The 25,477-nt window shown below is 32.7% G+C and overlaps 1 pseudogene; it reads left to right on the top strand.

Annotated features, from left to right (window-relative positions):
* The first annotated feature begins 3,663 nt into the window (after positions 1-3,663).
* Positions 3,664-24,903, top strand: LOC132716838 (myosin heavy chain, striated muscle-like; annotated as a pseudogene).
* The last annotated feature ends 574 nt before the right edge of the window (positions 24,904-25,477 follow it).

The raw sequence follows: 25,477 nt of genomic DNA, 5'->3' as shown, positions 1-25,477 counted from the left end.
TGAGAAAAACATTCTGGAACAGTGCCAGCGAAAGAATCGAAAGAACACGGAAAAATTATTCCTTCCTCGCATCAAGTGGGTTTTGTATAAGCAGAAAGTCTGGGGAATGAGTTGTTCAGATTGCTTTTACATACCTGAAGATATCTTCACGTCGTTAAATTAGAGTTCTTGTCACCTTGAAAAGCAATGAAGGTCGTTGTATTGTAAGGCAATGCTGAGTTAGCAAAGTTTGGTGATACTTGATGAAAAAAGAATATATTATATTTTATTTGTAACAAAACCATGAGAATAAATGTAAATGGGGAGACTGCAGTACATGTAGTTTATAGATATTTGTTGAAAATTGTATAGTATATTTATGAGTTATAAAAAGTTTCTTTAAAATCAAAATCGCAAATTCACAAAATAGCGGTATTAAATTCAGCAGTAGAAATTCCCTGGCATATATAACACAAACGGCTGCATTGATGCAACGCGGTTTAGTATGCTAAGGTCGGAGGAAGCATGGTGAAGGTCAAGGTCGGATTTTGAAGTTAATTGAAAAATAAGAGCATCTTAGAACACGAGGACAGCTTTATATATTGTTTTTCAATTATTTCTTTTCATGAAAACATTTACCCGTATAAGCATTGAAATATTACAGAATAATAAGTTTTTATTCCAAGGTTGACTTTATATAAGTGCCCACCACAAAATAAAACTGCAGGGTAAATACCCCAGGATCCATGGAACGTAACAAATGTTCTCTATAATAACAAGGATGTAAGGCAGGAGATAATAGCATAAAGCATCCCTGGTATTATTTGAATGCTGATAAATCGGGATAGGTTTTTGTTAACCATTCTTCAAAGCAATTTCCGCATCGCGAACGCTACGCTTAGTCTATTAACGTTGTAGAGTACACCATCTAGAGAGAATAAACTGGTAAAGAAAAAACTACAGAAATAATACTTAGGTATTATAGAGAAAAAAATCCCTGCAGGATAAAACGTTCTTGTGTTCTGAAGTGATAAGTTTATAATATGTAGTGTGATGAGTAGAATTACTAGAACTATAATTACGCCATCAATGATCAAGTGACATAAGTAGTGCAATTTCTTTTCTGACATTTACGAAGCATTTTATGTTAACTTTTTTGGTAACGAACCAGAGATTATACCGCAAGTCGTTAGAACTGGAGGAACGATTTGGCTTGATGGCAAGGATTTTATTCTCTTGATACAACATTGAAAAATTATCTACTGCCTAGCTGCAATATTCTGATATGTGTTCCCTTGTTTGCGTAGGTCATCATTGGACACTCTTATCTATCAACATGCATTTATTCAAATATCTTGACATTCTTTGGCATTGCTGATCTGATTTATACCAAGTTACTGCCAATATATGAACGTAGATCATTAAGAAAGGTGTTTTAAGATATATTGCCAAGCGGGCGTGTCTATCAACATACATGCACGAACAGTTTTATATGATAACAAACAGTCCCCCCCCCTTTACCCCCACACATCTTTCATACACACACTTACCTTTCCCTTTTAATATTTCTTCTTTATTTACATGTATCTTTTATAATATAATTATTCACTAAGCTAATTCTGTTATATTTCTACCAATCACTTTTTGTTTAAATAAATTGTTTAAACGAAAAGAAAATAATTTTATGCTTCTTCATAAGTACATTTATTGGTTAAAAATAAAAGCACCTGGCTCAAATATATTTAATTAATTATCAATCTTACTTCCAGGCAGGAAAATCTTCAATTAAAATCAGATTAAATCAATTATAGTTGTCATTTCAATTGAACATATTCAAGGACATTTTATCTATTCTTATTTGAAACAAAAGTGCATTATCAAAGAAAGGTTATGGTTAATATGTTGTTTGTAATCGGGTACAAAAATATTGAGTACAGACGTGGCAGCAATACAATATAATTTCCTCTTACAAACTTCAAATTGTCATAGTCATTGCTTGACAATGCCTAGTAATTAAAAAAATAAAGAGAAGTAGATATCTTTTTATTTATAATATATAAAAAAAATCAAAATTTTCACAGTTCAGCAAATATATCCAAGAAATGGATTTATGTAGAATGTATTTTTTATTCATTTTGATTTGTGATTTGGTTATGCTTGCAAGCAACTCTACAATCAGAATTTAGGTGTAGTAACCGCAAAAACGCTTAAAGACGCATCTATAGAAAAATGGGCATAATGTACCTAAGTGGACACTCTACCCCAAAGAGCATTCAATAGTTTAATGATATCAACTCTTTAGAATTACAAAATATACACTGATGTTACACAGGGCGCATGCCCATTAACCCGTTTCTATTCTATTCTATTTGTACTATTCTATTATTATTCTATTCTTTTCTATTCTTCTGCAATTTGTAAAAGTTTCTGTAGAATCATCTATGGTATTTTCATTTAAATTAGATATATATAAACAAAAGATTAATGCAAATAGCATTATGTCTGAATTTTAAGCGCGTGCATCAACTGAGCATTGTACATCCGGGTACGTATACGTATTCCTATTTTTGTAAATCACAGACAGGCAAACACATAAACAGATACACAAACACACACACAGACCAAAAAACAAACCAATCTGCGTTTATAAATGCACGTTAACAAAAGTAGATATTGAAAAGATACATAAATGATCAATCATTTTTCATTTTTAAGTAAAAAAAATATTAATCAAGCGAGATTGTAAAGAACGCTTGAAGTTAACTCAAACTACTCTAGAGACCGCTTTCTGTACATAACCAGTATACCTCAGTAGGACTCGAACCAATGATCACTGGATCAGGAGGTAGACACCTTGGCCACAATGGCACCGCTTCTTGTAACACGTATGTTCGTTCTTGTTATATTTTGGAAAACAAGGAAGAGGAAGTGTAGGCGGTAAGGAAACAACACACTAATTATCCGTGTGTTCTTTATTACTTATAAACTGCCATTTGATGTGTAGTCTAATAATAAGCAGCTAACGGTGGGTTTCATTTACTGTCTGCCGAGACATTTTGCCCGACACTTCCATTTTGTCCGTAACTGATATTTCTATATTTTTGTATTTCTAAATTTTTTGCAGGTGGAAATGAACTGAATGGCGTTATTTTGAAGGCTATGTTTGAATAAGTTCAAGTACTTGTATATGTTTAACTTTTCTCAGAATGTAGCAAACAAAACTGATTCATGAATTTTGATAATGAAAAGTTCCCTAATTATGTTCCTAGCGAAATGAGTATCTATACAATTAGTCGCTCTTTTCTATACATTTTTTGTATTTTGTTAAAATATCATAGTAAATCAGATGTTGAACATATTTTGTTATGCTTTGATTATCTACATCTTATCATATAGGCATGAAAATAGTTTATCTTCTTTTCTTTCTAAAATAACATCTGCGTACACTCAGCAGCCGACGGACTAAATTGTTACAGGTAATTCACCTAGAGATGCATTTCCTAAAATTTCGCTATCGTCTAACATTAACATACAGTTCCTGCTGATAAGCAAATTCCTTTTAGAGAATCTACTCGAGAGGCTAATAACGTTGATTTTAATTGGTTCCATCACATTAGTTTAAACTAATGAACCAATCAGATTCTTTCTTACAAACATTCTTCAAAGGTTATACCAGGAAATCGTATAAAACGGTAAGTGAAATTTTGTGCGCACACCAGAACTTGCTCACTCCCAACTGTAAGTATGAGTTATAATTTTACCACACTATTCCACCTTCCTAATCCTATACCCTAAATCCTACCACCTTATTTATTAGTTCCGTGTGACACCCTACCTTGACATGTATAAATATCCTTCAAAACCTATAACTTGAAAATGTATATTTCTAGGTACATTTTATTTTTAGGAAACAAAATCTGTGTTAAAATCTACGGAATACTGTGCTAAAGTAAAACATTCTCAACTAACCGGATATAGCTGGATTTTAAAAAATCATTAAATTATAATTATATAATTATAAAAGTAACAGGTAAATGTACCATTAAAATAATTCTTTTTTTTTCTTTTCGTTTTTCGTTCCGTTGGAAAATATCAATCAATCATAATTAATTGAAAATGAAATTCAAGTTATCAGTATAAGACAGTATCAATAAAACATATGTATGTCAAAGTTATCAACAAAATGAAAATTCTATTATATAGCTATTTAGAATGACATTTTACACAATATATTTGCCATCACACGTAGAACGGTAAAATAAAGTCAATATAAATCGACTACAATGTAAATAAAACAAATAACTAAAATAATGCAGAAAGTAAAATTAACAATCTATACATATCATGAAAAGTAAAAAAAAACCTCTCTAATGATGTTATTCAATGACTTGAAACAGAAGCCATTATCACGGAGGCGCTCCTACATAACAAGGAAGTAGCAGAAATGGTGAACAAAAAAAATCATTACGCTGCAGTACTCATGAGAACTGTCTATTATAGATATATTTCGTTTTTCATTCTTATATATTTGAGCGTGACAAGAAAAAGAAAAAAAGAAAAAATACCAATCTATTTTCGCAATATAATAAAGAAGAATTAAATTTCAAATCGATTTAGTTATATTATTACATGTGTATAAAACAGACATATTATGGGGAATATGAGGGGTTTTTTTTATTTTTCATACAACAAAATGGAGTTTGATATTTATACCTATTTGTTTTGACTACAATTATTTTACACAAATTTATTTTGGCATCGTAAATAAGTGTGGGTTTTATACCAACCTGGTTTTTGGCAGAATAAGTTAATTTGTTTCGTTTGGTTTCTTTTTTCTTTTTCTTTTCTTCTTCTTCTTTTTAAAGAAAAATTAATACCAATTCGTTCTGGCATCAAAATTAAAGCTGCAGTTATTTTTGGCATCATGTGCATTTTTTTTTCTGTACCAGTTCATTTTTGGCATCAAAATTGAAGTCAAGTTATTTGTAATTATATTTTGTCATCATATGTAACTTTGGTTTTCTATACCAATTCGTTCTGGCATCGAAATTGAAGTTGAATTTTTTGCCATTTTGTTTTGGCGTCATAAGTAAAATTAAGGTTTTATACCAATTTACCATTAACGAATTTGGCTTTTATTCAATTTTTTTTGGCTCCATAAGTAAATTTGGAATGACATAAATCTATTTTACATCCTACAAGAATGATATAAATTTATCACATCGTGCAAGAATTATTTTGGTTTCATTTCGACTTCTTTAATTTGATAAAGCACGCTTAATCAAGAAATGAAATATGTACAATGCAGTAACATATATAAAGTAATTCTATAATGAAAAAAATGCATTATAAAACAAAGACAACAGCAAGCATTAGCAATACATAATATATCAAACAGCAGACGATACTGCTATCAAATCATTTCATTCAAGCCATAGCCTTTATTTCTTTATAGTATTTTTCATTTGTAGATCTTCCATTTGTGTTGATAGATTAAAAAACCCTAATTGTGCATCAAAGATCTAAGAAATTTTTCTTTTGTTGGATCGTGTTTTTTGGGGGTTTTTTTGTCTCACATTAATTTTCTTATGTTGATTTTTAATTATGTTATTTCCGGGTATATCTGTCTATTAAATGCGTTGACTTAAAATCAGAAACAATTATAGTTGGCATAAGAAAATATTTGCTTATATGGAAGGCCTTTATGGTATAAATGTTCAAAAGTCAGTAAAAGAATTAAATGAAGAATGCGGTAAAAAAACAACTTTGATACTTGATGCATGTATAAAAAATGATATATAGCACCCTTTTCTGGCAGGTGAAGAACATGATTCATATTATATAAGTGATGATTTGATTAACATAAACCGAAAAACGGCAGGGGTGAAAAAATCGAAAAAAAATTCAATAACTGACTCAGCAAAGTTCTTTTTTTTGAACTGTGCCAAAGTAAAAAATCGAAGACTTCATTCTTAATAACCATGATTTAGGCCGCCTTCTAACATTAATAGTTCATACTCGTGTCCCTTTAAAAGACCCGTGTTTTAATATGTTTACCATGGACCTATTTACCATAAAAAATTTTCATTTTCTTACGAATTCCTTTTTATTACTTTTTCCTTTTTTTATTCTTTTTTTGTCTCTTTTGTTTTTGTTTTGTTTTTCTTTAGGGTTGATTGCGTTATGATTGTTTTTTTTCTTCAAGAAAGCATAATATAAAGTTGCTGTTTACTCAGAAACAGAAACAATTAAAAAAGCTGGCTATGACTTGCTATTATGGAAGGCCTCTGTAGTATAAATGTTCAAATAAGTAAGCGAATAAAAATGAATAATATGGGTATAAAACTTTTCTTGGCAGGCAAAATGGAAAAAAAAACCCTTAAAACTTGAGAGATTAATTGATAAACAAAAACCATCAGCAACAGAAAAGGAAAGCGAAATAAGATATCAAAAACTGACTCAGCAAAGTTCTGTCTTGGAACTTTGCCAAAGAAACAACCAAATTTCTCTTCATTGTAAAGATCAACGATTTACTGAAACTAACAAAAAATATTTTTGTATTAACTTTCTAGTTAAGCAAGAGGTATATAAAAAAGTTTTCCTTTCTTTTGTTTTCTTTTTACGTATGTTATTAGTTTCTTTTGTTTTCATTTCAGTCAGCGACGAGCAGTTCGAGTCTTGGATAAACAGGAGGTTTTCTTTTCGTTTCTTTCCTTATTGTTTGGGTACCTAAAAAACCGTAACCATGTCGTCTGACTGGTCACAGGACCCGGACTTCAAGTACCTGGCGGTAGATCGTATGAAGTTGATGAAAGAACAGACCCAGGCATTTGATGGCAAGAAAGCTTGTTGGGTTCCTGACGAGAAGGAAGGCTTCGCTAGAGCAGACATTGTCTCATCTAAGGGTGACGAAATCACAGTCAAGATTGTTAGCAGCAGCCAGGTACTTAAAACCGTTAATCATGCCATTATTTTGGAGTTTTCTGCATTCACAATATTTATAATTTTACTACTGTATTGAATTCATGTAAATGAAAGTAATTCACGATTGAAAATGTCGGCAATATTCATTAAAGTATAATGTTGTAAATTTAAACAATCAACTTAATGAGACTTTCAACTTTAATTTTGGATTCATTTGCTTCAAACAGAATAGAACAGTGAAGAAGGATGACCTCCAACAGGTCAACCCACCTAAGTTCGAGATGACAGATGACATGGCCAACATGACCTACTTGAACGAAGCCTCTGTGTTGAACAATCTGAGACAGAGATATTTCAATGGATTTATCTATGTATGTACTTAAACAATATGTATTAACAATTTACTATATATACACATAAATCAACAATTACAATTGGCGTTAACAAACTGATTCTCTGAAAATAAAATGACATTTATTTACCATTCTAATATGAAACAATCACAAGAACATGTAAGTGAAATTGTATTTTCTTTTTCAAAATTCTTGCATTGCAGACATACTCTGGTCTCTTCTGCGTCGCTGTGAACCCCTACCGTCGTCTGCCAATCTACCTGGACTCCGTCATTAGCAAGTACCGTGGCAAGAGGAAGTTGGAAATGCCACCACATTTGTTCTCCGTGGCTGATAACGCTTTCCAGTTCATGTTGCAGGGTATGTTTATTGTTTGCTACCAGAAATATTGTTTCGTACGACCTTTTTGTTCCATATTTATGTACAAATACGAGTATAGTCTGGGGAACAAAATTCACTGGTCTGTGATCATCAATGTGAACAAAATGCCTTATCTATTAAAAATATTTTCACACTTTTTCTCTCCACCTCAAAATTGATTATAAAGGATAAAGTTATCAGGATTTGTTACCGGTTATTCTGGTTATTTGGCGGTTATTACGATAGATATAAAAAATCACCTTCCAAACACAACATATTTAACAATTTTAACAAACTTTTTGCATACAACATACCTTTCATAGCTTTCCCAATATTGAACAGCTTTATGAGAGACTTATGTTTTTATGTGTGATATTTTTGACATTTTGGCATCTGCTTTGTCATAATTTTGAATTCACGCCAACTTTATCTGGGATGATAACTGTTTTACCTTCGTAAGATTCATTTTATTATAGCTCCGAAATTTGACAAGGTGCAGTTATCAAGATGTTTGTTTTTACGTAGGTGAACCTATTATATTTCCAATGCTGAAGTGGTTTCTATGGAAACGTAATTCCTTAGTTTACCTGTGAAATTTCTAGCCAGCCCTCTAAGTACGTTCGCGGTATTTATTTTTGGAGAAGTTATTAGCTATCTCTAAAAAGCTGAAGATACTTGTTTATACTTTATCGTGTCTTCCTCATGTTCTGACGCGCCTGTAATTAATAGAAAATAAACACACACGTTTATTAGTCGTTATATTTATCTCGCTATAAGCTGCCCTGCATTTCCTAATTCCGTTATCGTTATTATGATATAAACACTTACAAACTCACAAAAACAAACAATACCTGAAGACCAGTACTTTGTAGTGAATTTATTATAAAAATAATATGGACAATCTATTAAGCCCTAATCAAGAAGTAATATTAAATATCATTGATGCAAATAAAAGCAATAGCATTTGTAATAACACCAATTTACGTTTCTAAAGTATATCTCAAAAAATATTAAATGATAAACAAAACTGAAGGACAAAGGGTCGTTCAGCAAGATTCATAATCTTCTTGAATGCGATGCTTGTAATGTAGAGAATTTCTTTTTAAAACTATTTCATATACAGTTGTTATAACTTTGTAACTGTCTGCCAAGACATTGATACATGTATATCACTTACGCTTGACTTCATTTTGATTACAGATCGTGAAAACCAGTCCATGTTGATCACGTGAGTTTATTTGCATTTTATATGAAAGTATGAAATTCTTAAAGTTTCTACGTAGTGAAATGATTGGGAATATTATTTATAAAATATCACCCTCTTTAATTGTTGACACTGACTGATTCATTTAAATATGGAAATTTTATTGTATGGTTCTTACAGTTTTTAGAAGTATATCATTTAACTTGACAGAAAATATATTTATAAACGTACATACGTTACCTACTAAGTCATGCATATTCTACTCGCATTTTATGATTAGTGGTGAGTCTGGTGCCGGTAAGACTGAGAACACAAAGAAAGTAATCATGTACTTCGCCAAGGTCGCCGCTCAACTCCAGAAACAGACAGAGGAAGAGAAGGCAGCCGCCGCGGCCTCCAAGAAGGTAACGTTACGTTGATACTGAAATACGTTTAGTCTACATCAAGATGTATTTGCAATTCATAGTCCATTTGAATAGAGAATTTATGATCCTTGGGTTCATCAAATGTTATATACTGTAATACAAATTATAGGAAATTTTACATCAGCATCTTATTCAAACAATTACTGTAGAGAAATGTATTGTAGCAGATAAATGTAAGGGTAGTAAAGTTCCAGGACTTGTTAGACTACTCGTTTCTATCCTTGCATGCTAGGATCGGGTTAAAAAGCATTTAATTGAGAATGTAAATAGCATTGAATTATCTGTTGAAGTATAAAATGTGTTATCGTATGCAGTATTTTACATTAAAGTTTAAAATGCCTTGAAACTATTTTACAGGGTACCCTTGAGGATCAGATTGTGCAGGCTAACCCTGTACTTGAGGCTTACGGTAACGCGAAGACAACCCGTAACAACAACTCCTCTAGATTCGTAAGTTGTTCTACTCGTGTGCATATCCTTTCCTAGAATGTTAACAATAATAATATCTGATCACCTTTAAACATGTAAAAAAATATTTACAGTAAAACCAAACAACCCTGTCTAGAATTCCTGTGTTTTGTTACCGATCACCTTTCTAGTCTTATTGTAATGGTTTGAATCTATTAAAGTCACCGAGTGTCAGTATAATTTTACCTTTGTTTATCGTATCATTTAGAACTTACCTTTTTCATTTCATATATATATAGTTGTGTGAAAGAAGACGCTAGTTCAAACTTCTTTCTCCAAAAATCTAGAAACTGTTTTGCTAATGTGAGGAAGTTTGAACAAAAGTCTTCGCCATTCCCTAAATGTCCGTTTGTGCGACTATCTGATTGAAGCGAGATAACTCTGATGTTATTATTTTTTCAAAACATTGAGTTGTCTCGCCTATTTCTGTAACGTGTCATAAGACTTCAATTTGCGTGTCACCTCATCTTTCACCATATTATGATAAGCAAAATACACATCGATGTTCTAAAGCTGTAAATAGTAAAACGTTTTGTTGTGTGTGTTTTTGTTGTGTTTTTCTTTTTTCTTCATAATTCGTAAGATTTAATTGATTACACTCACCTAGAACATCGGTTGTACAAGCTTATTTGTATATTTATTTATTTTATTTAGTTTTCCCTTTTTAATATTTCTGTCTACAAAATCCTCAAGCCAGTTAGTTACTCCCGATGAAGTGATACCCTAGTAAAACCTCATGCACGAACTTTCTTTGAAAGCTCCGACAGTTGACTGCATATTTTTTACCTTATTCCTAACCTTTTAAAACTTCTGTTTTAGCTTCCACCATGTGGATAATATAGCACCTCAAAATGTAAAGGTGACGTAAGTACTCCGAATTTTAGTGTCATTAAATATTAAAGAAGTTTACTTAATGACAGTTTTGATATATTTTGAATCTTCTTTTTTGGTTTCTTTTAAAATATTCATATTGATCAATTGATTAACATACATATAAGTTATTAAACTTTTAGATTCTATGTGCAAATACACGTGTCTGTGTATGGGGTTCCAGACACTGTATTTTGTAAATACGTTGAAAAATCTTCAAAAGGAAATTCATAACATATAGTATACCCATATTTCTTATTTTCATTCACAGGGTAAATTTATCCGTATCCACTTTGGTCCCACTGGAAAAATCGCTGGAGCCGATATCGAGACTTGTAAGTGAATATTTTTTTTTAACCATGTCTTAATTAAATATATAGGACATAAGAATAACACGTTTAATAGTCAAAATGAAATAGCCTCATGGCCTGGCAACGATACCTAAAGTTAAAGGGAATTATGCATACATTAATTTGACTTACTGGTAATCTTTGACTTTCCTATAATTCGTTCTTGCTTAATGTTCACAATGTCTATATTTTACCTATAATGTCTACCTTTGGTTTCTTTTATATCAGACCTGTTGGAGAAGTCTCGTGTAACATACCAGCAATCGGCTGAGAGAAATTACCACATCTTCTACCAGATAATGACAAATGTCTATCCTAAATACCATGGTAAACTTTTATCTAAACCTTCTTGTCTTTGACCCTCAATGGATATGATATGTTTTGTTCTTCCATTTTATTGTTTCTCAAAGATTATATTGTTAAGTTAAAAAGCTATGATTCAAAGTGTTCCTTATACGATACGTAATATTTATTATTATAAAGTTTAGTTGAACTCATTCATTCTAATCGTTTTCAGAGATGTGCTTACTTCAGCCGGATCCAGGTCTCTACTCATTTGTCAACCAAGGTGTACTTACTGTTGACGGTATCGATGATGACGAAGAAATGAAAATGACAGATGTAAGCATATCCAAGTTAATAACTATCTGATGTCCTGAAATTCTACAGTCACCTCCATTATTAAATACCAATCGAAATACTTCCAAATGGCATAAGTTCAATTATATGCATCAAAGGAAGTAATGGAGAAGTTTGAAACAGTATACGATATATTGATGAAATGCACGCTGATTTGGAGGATTTTTCAAATAGTTTTTCGGCCTTTTTTTGCATTTTGTTATGTAGTGATCACATTATAGTCATATTTTTATGTAGTGATGACTATATTATTACATTTTATTATAAATGTATAGAGATAATTCTATGATTATATTTTGTTATGATTATATTGTGCTCACATTATAGTCAGATCTTTTATGTAGTGATCACTTTGTAATCACATTTTGATATATAATGATTATTTTATTATTATATTTTATCATGTGTGGTGAATATTTTTGGCAATATTTTGTTATTAAGATATCACTTAAATGATCATTTTTGGTTATGTTGTGATTACTTTATTGTTCGTCTTCAGGAAGCCTACGACGTGTTGGGCTTCACCCAGGACGAGAAGAACAGTTTGTACAAAATCACTGCCGCTGTCTTACACGCCGGCGAGATGAAATGGAAACAACATCCAAGAGAAGAACAGGCTGAAGCTGATGGCACTACTGGTAAATGTTGCATAAATTTTATTATTTCTTTTCAAATGTTAAATTCTGCTTAAGCCTGCGCTAGGGGTCGTGGGCGGTAGTGTGCACTTATCAAGTTATCATTACCGTCCATGAACAATACCAATCAAACCGAGCCTGCAATATTTTCAATTTTTTGCGATTTTATTGATTCATTTTTTCCACAATATTATTCTGGTAAAGCATGGCCCAACTTGTTTTTATTTTGCATGTTTGGATAACTGTAAGAAGGTAAAATTAGTAATTATTAAATGCACATTTAGTCGAAAAACATAGAATAAACTTGATAATAATTCCATTTATCAATGTCTTAGTACGAGTCTTCTATATTACCCATAGATGTATATATCGCTTTAAATTATGACTATTTTTGTAATTGTCAGAGGCCGAAAAGGTTGCTTTCTTGCTTGGTGTGAACAGTGGAGATTTGTTAAAGGGCTTCTTGAAACCAAAGATCAAGGTCGGCACAGAATTCGTCACTCAAGGTCGTAACAAAGATCAGGTGACCTACTCGGTCAGTGCTTTGGCCAAGTCAATGTACGCCCGTATGTTTGACTGGCTGGTCAAGAGAGTCAACTTGACCCTTGATACTAAACAAAAGAGAAACTACTACATTGGTGTGTTGGACATTGCTGGTTTCGAAATTTTTGACGTAAGCAAACAAATAATTTCTTTTACTATATTATTAAATAGTAACATCGGATCTACATTAACATAAAACATAATAAATTAACTGTGCAATATTGGATATTGTATCAACTTTATCAGATAGGTTAGAAACAGGGCCTTTTGATATCATTTATATTTACAAAGAAGGTTGAAGATTGTCTTCCTAAATTCTTTTTGTTTAGAAAGAAACATTACCTCTTCTTTTTTTGGTCTAAATTTATGTTCTAACTTTCAAGCTCTCATACGGTTTTATAAAGAAAATGTGACAATGATTATCTCTTTCGCAGTGGCATTCTATAGTACAAGGTGTGTTATTAAGCTCTGTGCTCCAAGTGGTGTCGAGGTTAACAAACTCGAACACACATACATACACACACACACACACACACACACGCACGCACGCACGCACGCACACACACACACCCAAGCAGACACATACAAACAATATAAAGCTGTCGTAGTGGTATTATTATCATGATCGCGGGTAAAAATTTAACTTTCGCTATCATATATTGTTTCGTAGTAAATACCTATTTGATACAATTATAGTTTAATATTTTTTAGCAATTGCATCAAATACACCAATGAGAGACCCAGAGTTTTTCAACCCTCACATGTTTGACTGGGAAAGGAAGAATCGAAAGAAGGTACCCGTGGGAATTTTATCGACTTCTTGGGCTTGCAACTTTCATTGATCTTATTGAAAAGGTAACAAACATGTTTATCATTATTATATCTTATACAAAACATATTCGTCTTCTATAGAAATCTAAAGGGTACTTTACACATGTTACACAAATTTGTTTTCCTTACAGTTTAATAAAATTAAATAGATAAATATGATTTTCGTTTTAAAAATAAAGATCATCAGAAGAATGAATCAATGAAAAATAGATTTGCATTAACATGTATATTGAAATGATATATATTTCAAGATGTGTTTGCATGAATAATAATTAAGCACACCTATCATTTTAAACTTGAAGGGATGACTTTATTTGACGTTATTTGAAGTGTAATCATAATGGTAAACACTTTTTTTAGGAATAAAAAACGCAAATTTCTAGATGAAAATTTAACTCCTAATTCATTTTTCTGTTAATTTATTTACAGCCTATGGGTATCTTATCTATTCTTGAAGAAGAATGCATGTTCCCCAAAGCCTCTGACAAGACCTTCGAGGAAAAACTGATGATTAACCATCTTGGCAAGACCAAGAACTTCCAGAAACCTGTTAAAAGCCGAAAGGGCGGTGCCAACGCTCACTTTGAGTTAGGTCACTATGCCGGCGCTGTAAGTTCTCTTTGATAGCATATGCTTTTATGAAAATACACATACGATTTTCTTAAAACCCTATATAAAAGCAGTGCTTATATGAACGCAAAATGTTTGTTGATAATTTTTAAAGACTAGTTATATGGTTGAAAAACTAAAAACAAAGTAAATCTTGCCCAAAAAAGCTTTTAAATCTGATATGTACATGTTAACAACATTACATATTAAGATCATAGTAATTAAATGAAGTCATCAAACAATTTGCTGTATCACATGATAATTATATTCTATTATTTGTATTGCAGCTTAAAATGCATTTAAATTATTATTTCAAAATATCTTTCGCATTCGGTGAAAAGCCTTCATTGTGTACAATTTTATAAAGTTTTATCAATCTCCCACTCATCAGAATTATAACCTCTAAAAAGGTTATATTTTACATTCTACAAAACGTAGATATAATTATAGTCTAACATTTCAAGACCTCTGTACTATTACAACACAATAAAGCATAATAGAACTTACAACTTGTAGGTACCATACAATATTACTAACTGGTTAGAAAAGAACAAGGATCCACTTAATGAAACAGTTGTTGGTATACTTGGCGAGTCAAAGGAACCCCTTGTGGGTGCCCTATTCGCCGCACCTGTCGTAGGTAAGAACGTTACTTAGATATATGTATCTGTAAAACACATATGTGTGATTTAACTTAAATGTTCTTGGTTTGCCTATTTTTACTTGTGGTAACTTTTTCTTCGACAATAAAGTGACATCATATTACTTCGTATACATTAAAATATAGTTAGCCACGCGGATCGAAACAACATACCTTTCAAATTATTATGTTGCAGCTTTCAGACATTGTGTTCCTCTATCTATAATTGACAACCTGCATGTGTGAGCAACGAGTCCTTTTGACATATCATCTATTATAATAAAAAAACTCATTAACCAGCACAATTCAACAAGATATGTTCACTTTATTTGACTTCTTCAGCTGATATGATAAATTAATTAAATTAATTATTTTACTGTCAAAGCTGTTGGTCAAAGAAGTGTACTTTGCAAGTCATATACTTTGCTTTAATGGAAATATTTCATTGTTTTCAGCTGAAGGCGGTGGAGGAAAAAAGAAAGGAAAATCTTCCGCTTTCCAGACAATTTCTGCCACTCACAGGGTAACGTTTTGCTGATTATAATAAATTGTATCAAATTTGAATTTATATCAGTATTTGCTTGTACGTTTACGTAAATAACCATCATACTATATACATTTTGACATCGTTTTCTGAATGAAATATCAAGAATGTACATTTATATTTTTTAGTTTGGTATTTTGTTGTACATCCTAACTTTTAATATCGTTTTTAACCGTTCGTTCTCACAGGAATCTCTGAACAAGCTGATGAAGAACTTGTACACTACTCACCCCCACTTTGTGCGTTGCATCATTCCTAACGAGACCAAGTCTCCAGGTGTCATTGATGCCGCTCTTGTACTCAATCAGCTTCAGTGTAACGGTGTACTTGAAGGAATCCGTATCTGTAGAAAGGGATTCCCCAGCAGAGTACTCTACGCCGAATTCAAACAAAGGTGATTTCTTGTTAGAACCAAAAATGACAATCATATGCCACCGTTGTAGAGCCAAATCATTCTACACTTACATGCAGTCCAGGTTCTATACTTTTGATGACCAACTTCAAATTTTCTTGTTCATATCACAAAATTGACAATGAACGGTTTTAATTAAGACAATTAATCAAATTCATTGAAGAATTTTCAGAGTTTCAGGTTGAAAAATGTTAATGGCAGTGTTATTAAACGAGTGGTAACTATTTAGTCTCACTACGTCCTTAAATTCAAGTATAACTGCTCTTCTTCTACAGATACTCTATCTTGGCCCCGAACGCTGTTCCACAAGGATTTGTTGACGGAAAACAGGTTACTGAAAAAATCTTGGAAGCTCTTCAAATGGATCCAAACGAGTATAAAATTGGTAACACGAAGGTATTTTTCAAAGCTGGTGTGTTGGGTATGCTTGAAGATATGCGTGATGAACGTCTATCCAAAATTGTTTCCCTATTCCAGGCCTGGATTAGAGGTTATAGTATGCGCAAACAGTACAAGAAACTTCAAGATCAGAGGTGAGTCCCTAGTCGTTTTGAAGTAATTGAAGTTTATTACAACTGAGATACATTTTTAAGACAATCAAGATACAGTTTGTTATATATTTACGTAAGAATTGTAGAAGACTTTATTTGTCTGGATAGATAGTATTATTAAATATAAATTTAATCATTTAGTAATCTTAAACGGAAAACATGCAATAAGGTATTTTCATATCCATTATGACCAAAGACTATTCATACGCATCTTTTATATTTTAACAGAACCGGACTGTCCAGAATTCAGCGAAACATCCGTAAATGGATGGTGTTGAAGAACTGGCAATGGTGGAAACTTTACACAAAGGTAAAGCCACTTCTCAGTGCCGCCCGCGCTGAAGATGAAATGAAACAGATGGAAGAAGAATTCAAGAAGTGCAAAGAAGAGCTTGCAAAGATTGAAAAAATAAAGAAAGAACTTGAAGAACAAAATGTTGATTTACGAAGACAAAAGGACGACATGTACTTCCAACTTCAAGCTGAGCAAGACACAATGGGTGAATACGAAGAAAAAATGGAGAACCTCATCAAAGCGAAGGCTGATTACGAAGCCCAAATCAAGGATCTTGAAGAAAGATGCATGGATGAAGAAGAAGCGGCAGCTGAGCTTCAAGCTGTCAAGAAAAAGATGGAAGAAGAATCAGACAAGTTGAAATCAAATATACAAGATCTTGAAAGCACCCTCGCGAAGGCTGAACAGGATAAAACGACAAAGGACAATCAAATAAAAACTCTTGAGGGTGAAATGGCTCAGCAAGACGAACAGATTGGCAGGCTGAATAAAGACAAAAAGAATCTTGAAGATAATCTAAAGAAAACCCAAGATTCCTTAGCTGCAGAGGAAGACAAAGTAAACCATTTGAACAAAGTTAAACAGAAGTTGGAATCCACACTTGATGAGGTAATCATAAAATTGAATGTTTATTATGCAATATTTATTGTTTTTAAATGAAATACAGTAATCTAGTATTATGTGGCTGGGAGATTTTCCCATCCTAGCCAAAAGTATTGATGCCTACTGAATAGAGAGAATGTAATATGTGTATATTTTACATAAAGGCATCGTTTGTTGTTTTTTTTGGCGTGAGTTAGAAACATATAACTCTATTCCTTAGGTTGCTTTGTTTGCAGCCAAGAAGGTATTTAATAAGGTTATGTGCTTTCGTGTATCTCTCGATTTTTTATCGCTTCTTTGTATTGTCATAAACTTGCATTAGATAAACAAATGGTTTTCCTTATTTATACTTATAAAGCAATCTATCTAATGAAAACAATTTCAAGATTCCACTGATGATAATTCTCCATATGGAATTGTTCCATTTATAAATATAAAAACTATTTATAGATGGAAGACAGCTTAGAGCGAGAAAAGAAGGTCCGTGCTGATGTTGAGAAGGCAAAAAGGAAGGTAGAGCTTGATCTCAAATCGACGCAAGAGGCTGTTGAAGACCTTGAACGTGTCAAGTCTGATCTCGAGGGAAATGTTAAGAAGTATGTTTTCAGAATTTCTGCAGAAATTGAAAGAGAAAATAAGAAATAACCTCAGTTTCCTTTTCTTAGCATTTCTTTTATACTATAAACAAATATCGAAGAAATCTTTCAATATAATGCTTACTTTGAAGTATTAGCTATACATTTTTCTCTTGGAACCTATTTCATATAATTTTTTCTAAACAGGAAGGAAGCTGAAATTAAATCCCTTAATTCCAAACTCGAAGATGAACAGAGTTTGGTTGCTCAACTCCAAAGAAAGATCAAAGAACTCCTGGCTCGCATTGAGGAACTTGAAGAAGAGCTTGAAGCTGAAAGACAAGCTAGATCTAAGGTAAGTGTTATTTTGAACTATTTTTAGAAATTGTTTGGAATAGGGTGAACTTCAGATATGTACAGTGCTCAAGTATCAATGCAATAGCTATAGTTATAAAGACAAGAAGTAGTGAATATAACATTTATCATTATCTCCATTTTGTTATATGGTTATTTATCTACAGGTTGAGAAGCAGAGAACCGAAATCGCTCGTGAGCTTGAAGATCTCGGTGAACGTCTTGATGAAGCAGGTGGTGCTACTGCTGCTCAAGTTGAATTGAACAAGAAACGAGAACAGGAACTTCTGAAGCTCAGACGTGACCTTGAAGAGCAAGCGCTTCAGTCCGAGTCCCAGATTGCATCCCTCCGCAAAAAGGCCAATGACGCTGCCAACGAGATGGCAGACCAAGTTGACCAGCTTACAAAGACCAAACAGAGGTGCTTGTAAAATAATGTATTAATTATTGCTTGTAATATTATCGAGTCATTTTTCTGCCAAAATCTTTCTTGTGATAATTTTAAGCATTGAGTTACTTTCATTTATTGATATCGTATCGTTTTACTTTTAAAATTACGTTTGTGTGTTGGTGTAAAAGTATACTTATGACAAGATTAAACCTCCTATCAGACTCTAACAGATAAAAAGGTTTATGCTTTGAAATGTAAGCAGTATTTGATCTTAAATGTGCATAGTTTTACTGTGAAATGTGTATAATGATTTTCAGAGTAGAAAAGGAGAAGATGCAGCTCAAGAGTGAGATTGACGACCTTCATGCACAGGTTGAGCATGTGTCTAAAAATAAGGTAAGCTGACTGGAAATTGATATGAGATACTAGTATTGATGTTTAAACATATATATCAAAATATTAATTACCTTAATTTTACATGCATGCTATATCAGTGAATTGACCACTTTTCACTTTATTGCTTTTTGTTGAACAGGGAATGTCTGAAAAGATGTCTAAACAAGTTGAGGCCCAGATATCAGACCTCAATGCTCAACTTGAAGAGAGCCAGCGAACCATCAGTGACCTCAACTCATCAAAGTCTAGAATGCAGAATGAAAATGCTGATCTTACTCGTCAACTTGAAGATGCCGAGAGCCGTTTGAACCAGCTTGCAAGAGAAAAATCTAACTTGGCATCACAGTTGGATGAAGCTAAACGCAGTCTGGAAGACGAAAGCCGAGTACGTTCATAAATATCCTTGCATTTTGTTTACTTTCATCCCTAATTGAACTTATATTACCTTTTAATGAATATTATCGAATTGAACAAAGTTTGATATCTTATATCAATCTGTAAAAATAAACGCGAAATTAAATTTGCATGCTTCAATAGCCACATATGACTCAGTTTTATTTGTTTCTTAAAAAACGTGCAGAGAGATTGATTTCATTTTGCGTTCAAAATATTAAACATTATTTTAAGGTATGATGTTATTATTTAATTTTGGCTGGTCAACATTGTTTTTACTAAATCTAACATATCACAAAACTTAAAAACAGAGAAGGAGAAAATGAGAGGATTTTGGAATAAGCAAGGTTAGATCGCTTGGATGAGTCGTTTCAACATACAAATGTTTATTGCACATATTTATATCTTCTACAATTATTAACATTATATTATAGGCTCGCCAAAAACTCAGCACCGAAATCAGAAATCTTCAAGCTGACCTTGATGCTCTCCGTGAACAACTTGAAGAAGAATCAGAAGCAAAGGCTGATATGCAGAGACAACTTTCCAGAGCAAATGCTGAGGCTCAGTCTTGGCGTGTCAAATACGAAAGCGAAGGTATGGCTCGTGCCGATGAACTTGAAGAGGCTAAAAGAAAGCTCCAAGCCAAACTTCAGGAATGCGAGTCTGCATTGGACACTGCAAATACAAAAATTAACAATCTTGAAAAGACAAAGTCAAGACTGCAGGGAGAACTTGAAGATGCTGTTGTCAATGCAGACAGAGCAAATGCCACTGTTAATCAGCTCGAGAAGAGAAACCGATCATTTGACAAAGTAGTTGCCGAGTGGCAAGCCAAGGTACGCACCCTACAGAACGAGTTTGACAGTGTGCAAAAGGAGTCTCGCAGCTATTCTGCCGAACTTTACCGCATGAAAATTCAGTTTGAAGAATCCGGTGACACTATTGATTCTTTAAAGAGGGAAAACAAAAACTTGGCAGGTATGTAAAATTATACATGTTAAAATGTTTCCATATCTTCAGTATGTGTAAAGTTAATGCAATGATCATTCTCTATAATTCGACAAATAAACAAATAAATACCAACGATATATCAATATATATTTAAGAAATAACATCGGCCTGAGAGGTGTATATCGGCTATTTAACACCGGTTTGGAGTTTTGATGCGTAGGAATTGACCACGAAGGCCGTAGGCCTGAGTGGTTAATTTTGTCGCATCAAAACGACAAAACCGGTGTTAAATAGCCGATATACACCTCTCAGGCCGATGTTATTTCGATTCTAACACGATGAAATAAGGAAAATCACTAATGTTATTTTTCAAGCGGAAATAACTTCCGGTGCCGATTTTCCTATAACGCTGTTCGATTTTCGCACCCTACTGTTGCGAAGATAGAGAAATTATTAGACAAAAGAAATAATAAGAAAAAACACGTTATTTTATCAAGTTTTCAACATTAAAAACTTACGTCGTATTGTGTTTACATCAGTGCCCCATTTATCATTCTTGTCTGTATGAAATAACGTCAGCGTGTTTATGAATGAGTTGTTTACTTACGATGACGTCATTACGCTGCTTACGGATTGGCGCGTTTTGTCAAAATATTTATTAACTGATATGGATCTAATATGTGGTGTTAGTGTATGTGAGATATTATTTCGGTATTGTATGAAAAGAAATCATTATACAAACTGAAAATTTAAATAAAAATGCTTTTAATTGTTGCTTTAAAATGCTTTGTAAACTATACAATCGAGGGTGAAAACATAACAGCACATATACAAGTAGTCCCTAACGGGTGTTTATTGGCAGTTTAACACCAGTTTTTTTCCTTCTTTGTCTATAGTGACAAAATCACGTGAGTGTTAGAATTAATAGTAGTTACTACAACGAGGCATTATACACAAGAGATAAGTACATGCCTAAAGGAATAAGTTACATACATTCAAATTTGTTGCTAATGCGAAATCAGTTAATGAACTTCAGATTTCAACTGATTTTAAATGATAACGAATTAGTTCGATAAGTCAGATCTTTTACAAAAAGATATTCTATAACATGGTTACTTGTTTTATTGTAATGTAACCATGCTTTTCGTGTCTATTTCAAAGTGCAATATAAAAATGAGCCGCCGAAACAGCATTTTCGGGTTATATAATAATTATAAAATATTTAAGAAGTTCCATATTTATTTCATATATACTCACAGAAGATTCGGCTTAGACAATGTCGTAAAAATGTCACAGACATACATCAACTTTCAAAGACTCTTTGATGTACGACAATAAGAAATAACAATTCAAATCACCTGTATTGGTGTATAATCATGATAATACGCTAAAATAATAAACATACATTCAGAATTATAGCATTTAGAATTATATCATGGAATGCTAAAAGAAAATTACTTAAATATTTTCTAAATTATTTCAATAACAGAATGCCGGGTTATATATTTCAGATGAAATTCACGAGTTAAATGACCAGACAAATGAAGCTGGAAGAGCCATGCACGAACATGATAAGGCACGTCGTCGTCTTGAAATGGAAAAAGAAGAACTTCAGGCTGCTTTGGAAGAGGCCGAGGGTGCACTTGAACAAGAAGAAGCAAAGGTCTCTCGGGCTCAGCTGGAAATTGCAAGCATTCGGACAGAAATTGACAGGCGCATTGCCGAAAAAGAGGAAGAGTTTGAGAACACAAGGTTTGTTTGAATTTGTTTTGAATTCCTCATATGTCATATATCATCGTATCTGAAAGTGTTAAATATCAATTATATATCTATTTTAGTAATACACTAATTATTTTTAGGTGAAATGTAATAATCTAAATATTTATCTAGAGATAAATGTGGTCTAAATAACTATAGTTGTTTTTCATTTTAACTTGTGATTTAATTCCAGACGTAATCACCAGAGAGCCCTTGATTCAGTTAATGCAACTCTAGAAGCAGAAACCAAAGGAAAACAAGAAGCTCTAAAGGTCCGCAAAAAGCTTGAACAAGACATTAATGAACTTGAAGCAGCCCTTGATCTTAGCAATCGCTCAAGAGCAGATGCAGAGAAGAACTCAAAGAGATATCAGGAGATGCTTAGAGAAATGCAGTCCGCAATCGAAGATGAACAACGAAAGGCCAATGAGGCTCGTGAAGCTTATGAAATGGCCGAGAGACGCACAAACGCCGTTCAAGTCGAATGTGAAGAAATCCGATCTGCTCTTGAATCTGCAGAGAGAGCACGTAAGGCAACTGAGAATGAGCTGATTGAAACTGCAGATCGTGTAAATGAGCTCGCAGCTAGCTTACAGAGTGTCAGCAGCCAAAAGAGAAAGCTCGAAGGCGACATTAGCGCAATGCAAGCAGATTTAGATGAAATGAGTGGTGAAGTAAGATCTGCCGACGAGAAATCAAAGAAAGCTGCATTAGATGCTCAGCGTTTAGCTGATGAACTCCGATCCGAGAAAGACCATAGTTCATCAGTTGAGAAAATGAGACATCAGTTGGAGTCTCAAGTAAAGGAACTGAATATTCGTCTTGACGAAGCCGAAGCTTCTGCTCTAAAGGGAGGAAAGAAGATCCTCGCAAAATTAGAAACCAGGGTATTTATTACAGTTTTTATTTTTGAACTTGTTAAGGGTTTTTACATGAAACTTAAAAGGATTTTACCTCGTAGCTTTTTCTGTATGTTTTTATTTATTATTTTACGTCGATCTTTCAAGTTCCAATAATTGTGCATTAAATTCTTCCTTCTTTAAGTTTTTTAATTATAAATGTCAATGAGCACCGAAGATAATAAACTTCATTTTATAAACCAATGAATGTTAAATTCGTTTAAGATTCAACAATTGGAGTCTGAATACGAGGCTGAACAAAGGCGACATGCTGAAACACAGAAGAATGCCCGCAAGGCTGATCGTCGCCTCAAGGAACTCGCCTTCCAGGTGGATGAGGATAGAAAGAATCAAGAAAGACTGCAGGATCTTATTGATAAACTCCAAGCTAAGATCAAAACATACAAGCGCCAGTCCGAAGAGGCTGTAAGTTTACTTTTAAGTCTTATCTTTTTTTAGATCTAAAAATATTTTTAATAGATTTAGAATATCCATCCACGTATTGTTTTAGCTTAACATTCTTTTTCTCTCCTGTGCATGGTCGAATGTTCCACTACCACTCGCATATTTAGGAGTGTATTAATTAGCTACTAAAGGACCGTAACATTCTGTATTATAGTTTCTCTATCTAAGAACATGTTTATTGTGTTGAATATAAAGATAAATATGGAAATTTATTTTTATAGGAGGAGGTTGCAGCCATTAATCTCGCTAAATACCGCAAGGTGGCAGAAGAGCTCGAGGATGCCGAGTCACGCGCTGACTCTGCTGAAAATATGGTGGCTAAGATGCGCGTGCAGAATCGCAGCAGTATGTCGACAGCACGTAGCAGTACAACGGTAGATATAATTTTCTTTATAGATATTATATATACTTTTGAATGTTTTTTATCATTTGAGTACAACAACCATGACTATTACTAGTATGTACAATTTTGTTTTAAATGTATATAAGATAAATATACGATACAAAAATCCTCAAACTTCAATTCAAAGTATAAATGCGATAACAGGAATTTTTGGAGTTGGGTTTTTCATTTGTCTTAATACTATTCATATGATGTTCTTAATTTTCAGATAAAATCCTCTGTAATGTCTTCAAGTATGGATGCTTAGGCTGTTGAGGGGGTTTTCAAGGTAATAAAGATTTCGACCGAACGTTCTTGAATGGAACTTTTTGAATAGCATGCTAGTCAAATGCATTAGATGTTAATAATCTCATTTCTTAAAGAATGTAAATCATCAGTGACATCTGAAAACGCCTAGATTGTTGTTGGAAATAAAAATATTACTATTCAAGTTATGTCATTTATAACCTACAATAAATTATGTAAGAATTATTATTATTATTAGACTAATTGATTACAAACAAACTATTTAATAAGGTAATAGCTCAACTGTATGTATTCATTTATTTTTAGATATGTTCTGTGTACACAATACCTTCATCCTACCTACCTATACCACCGTCCAGTGGGGGTGATAACAACAGCACCTGGAATCCGAAGTTTAGCCAGTATTTTCCATATTTCCAGAAATCGACATTTTCCGATATGTACTCCTGATACTGACATTTAAAGTTTTCAATTGTTGGCAAATGAAAACTATAATCCAAGTGTAATCCGAACAAATACCGTGATTTCTTTTATACACCTAAATATATTTCAATTATTTGAAATTAGAAAAGACTGTGATATTGGATTCTTCAAGAGGAACTTTTATTTTTGTTATATTTGATTACGAAAATGGAAATATATTAATGAGATATCCACAAGATCTCCAATAGAGTTTTCAAGAATGCATTGGGGATCGTTTATGATCCCTCATTGGACGTCATTAATGTTTTGATTTGTTAGCAAAGCATATGCCAGGACTCTGGTTCTGTCTTTACTAATTAATATGTGTTGTAGAAATATGACATCCAGTAGAATAAATTGCTATGAAGTGAACTTTGTTTTTCTTATTTATATTTGTTTATTCTGAATAGTTTGGCTTTTATACCTGTAAGTTTGAAACGACAAAAAGAGTGTTTCAGTTCTTAACAAGTGGTATAATTGACAACATTAACAGATGGTGCTTATTTAATAGTTACGAATATATCACAGTAACTAGTGCTCTTCACTAAAGCAAAATTTTTTACTTTTAAAATTAAATATTAATCCAGATTTTTAAATTAAAATTAAAAATTATTATCTAAATTTTTATTATCATTTTTTTTGGGTTGTTTTCTTAATAAAAAAGAAAAAAGAAAAAAAATAATAAAAATTACCCCCACGAAGACTAAAAAATAGGGACTGCAATAATAATACTGACAAGCCAACAAAATTTTAAGTTTGTAGAAATGATATGTTTAAAACATATGTTAAGTAATATATGGAACGGAGGATCACGTATTATAATTTTAATCGCTTAATGATATTATCATATTCCTAAAATGGAGAGCTTCCTCAATAAATCGAGATAAATTAATGAGCATGTAGATGATATTTGAATTCGTAAATAGCATGAAGTTATACCTTACAA

The sequence above is a fragment of the Ruditapes philippinarum genome, unplaced genomic scaffold, assembly GCF_026571515.1.
Source record: "Ruditapes philippinarum isolate M1 unplaced genomic scaffold, ASM2657151v2 ctg604_1_1_1_1, whole genome shotgun sequence".
Classification (NCBI taxonomy): Eukaryota; Metazoa; Mollusca; class Bivalvia; order Venerida; family Veneridae; genus Ruditapes; species Ruditapes philippinarum.
Note: the sequence above shows the minus strand (reverse complement) of the source record. Positions and strands in the feature narration are given on the sequence as shown.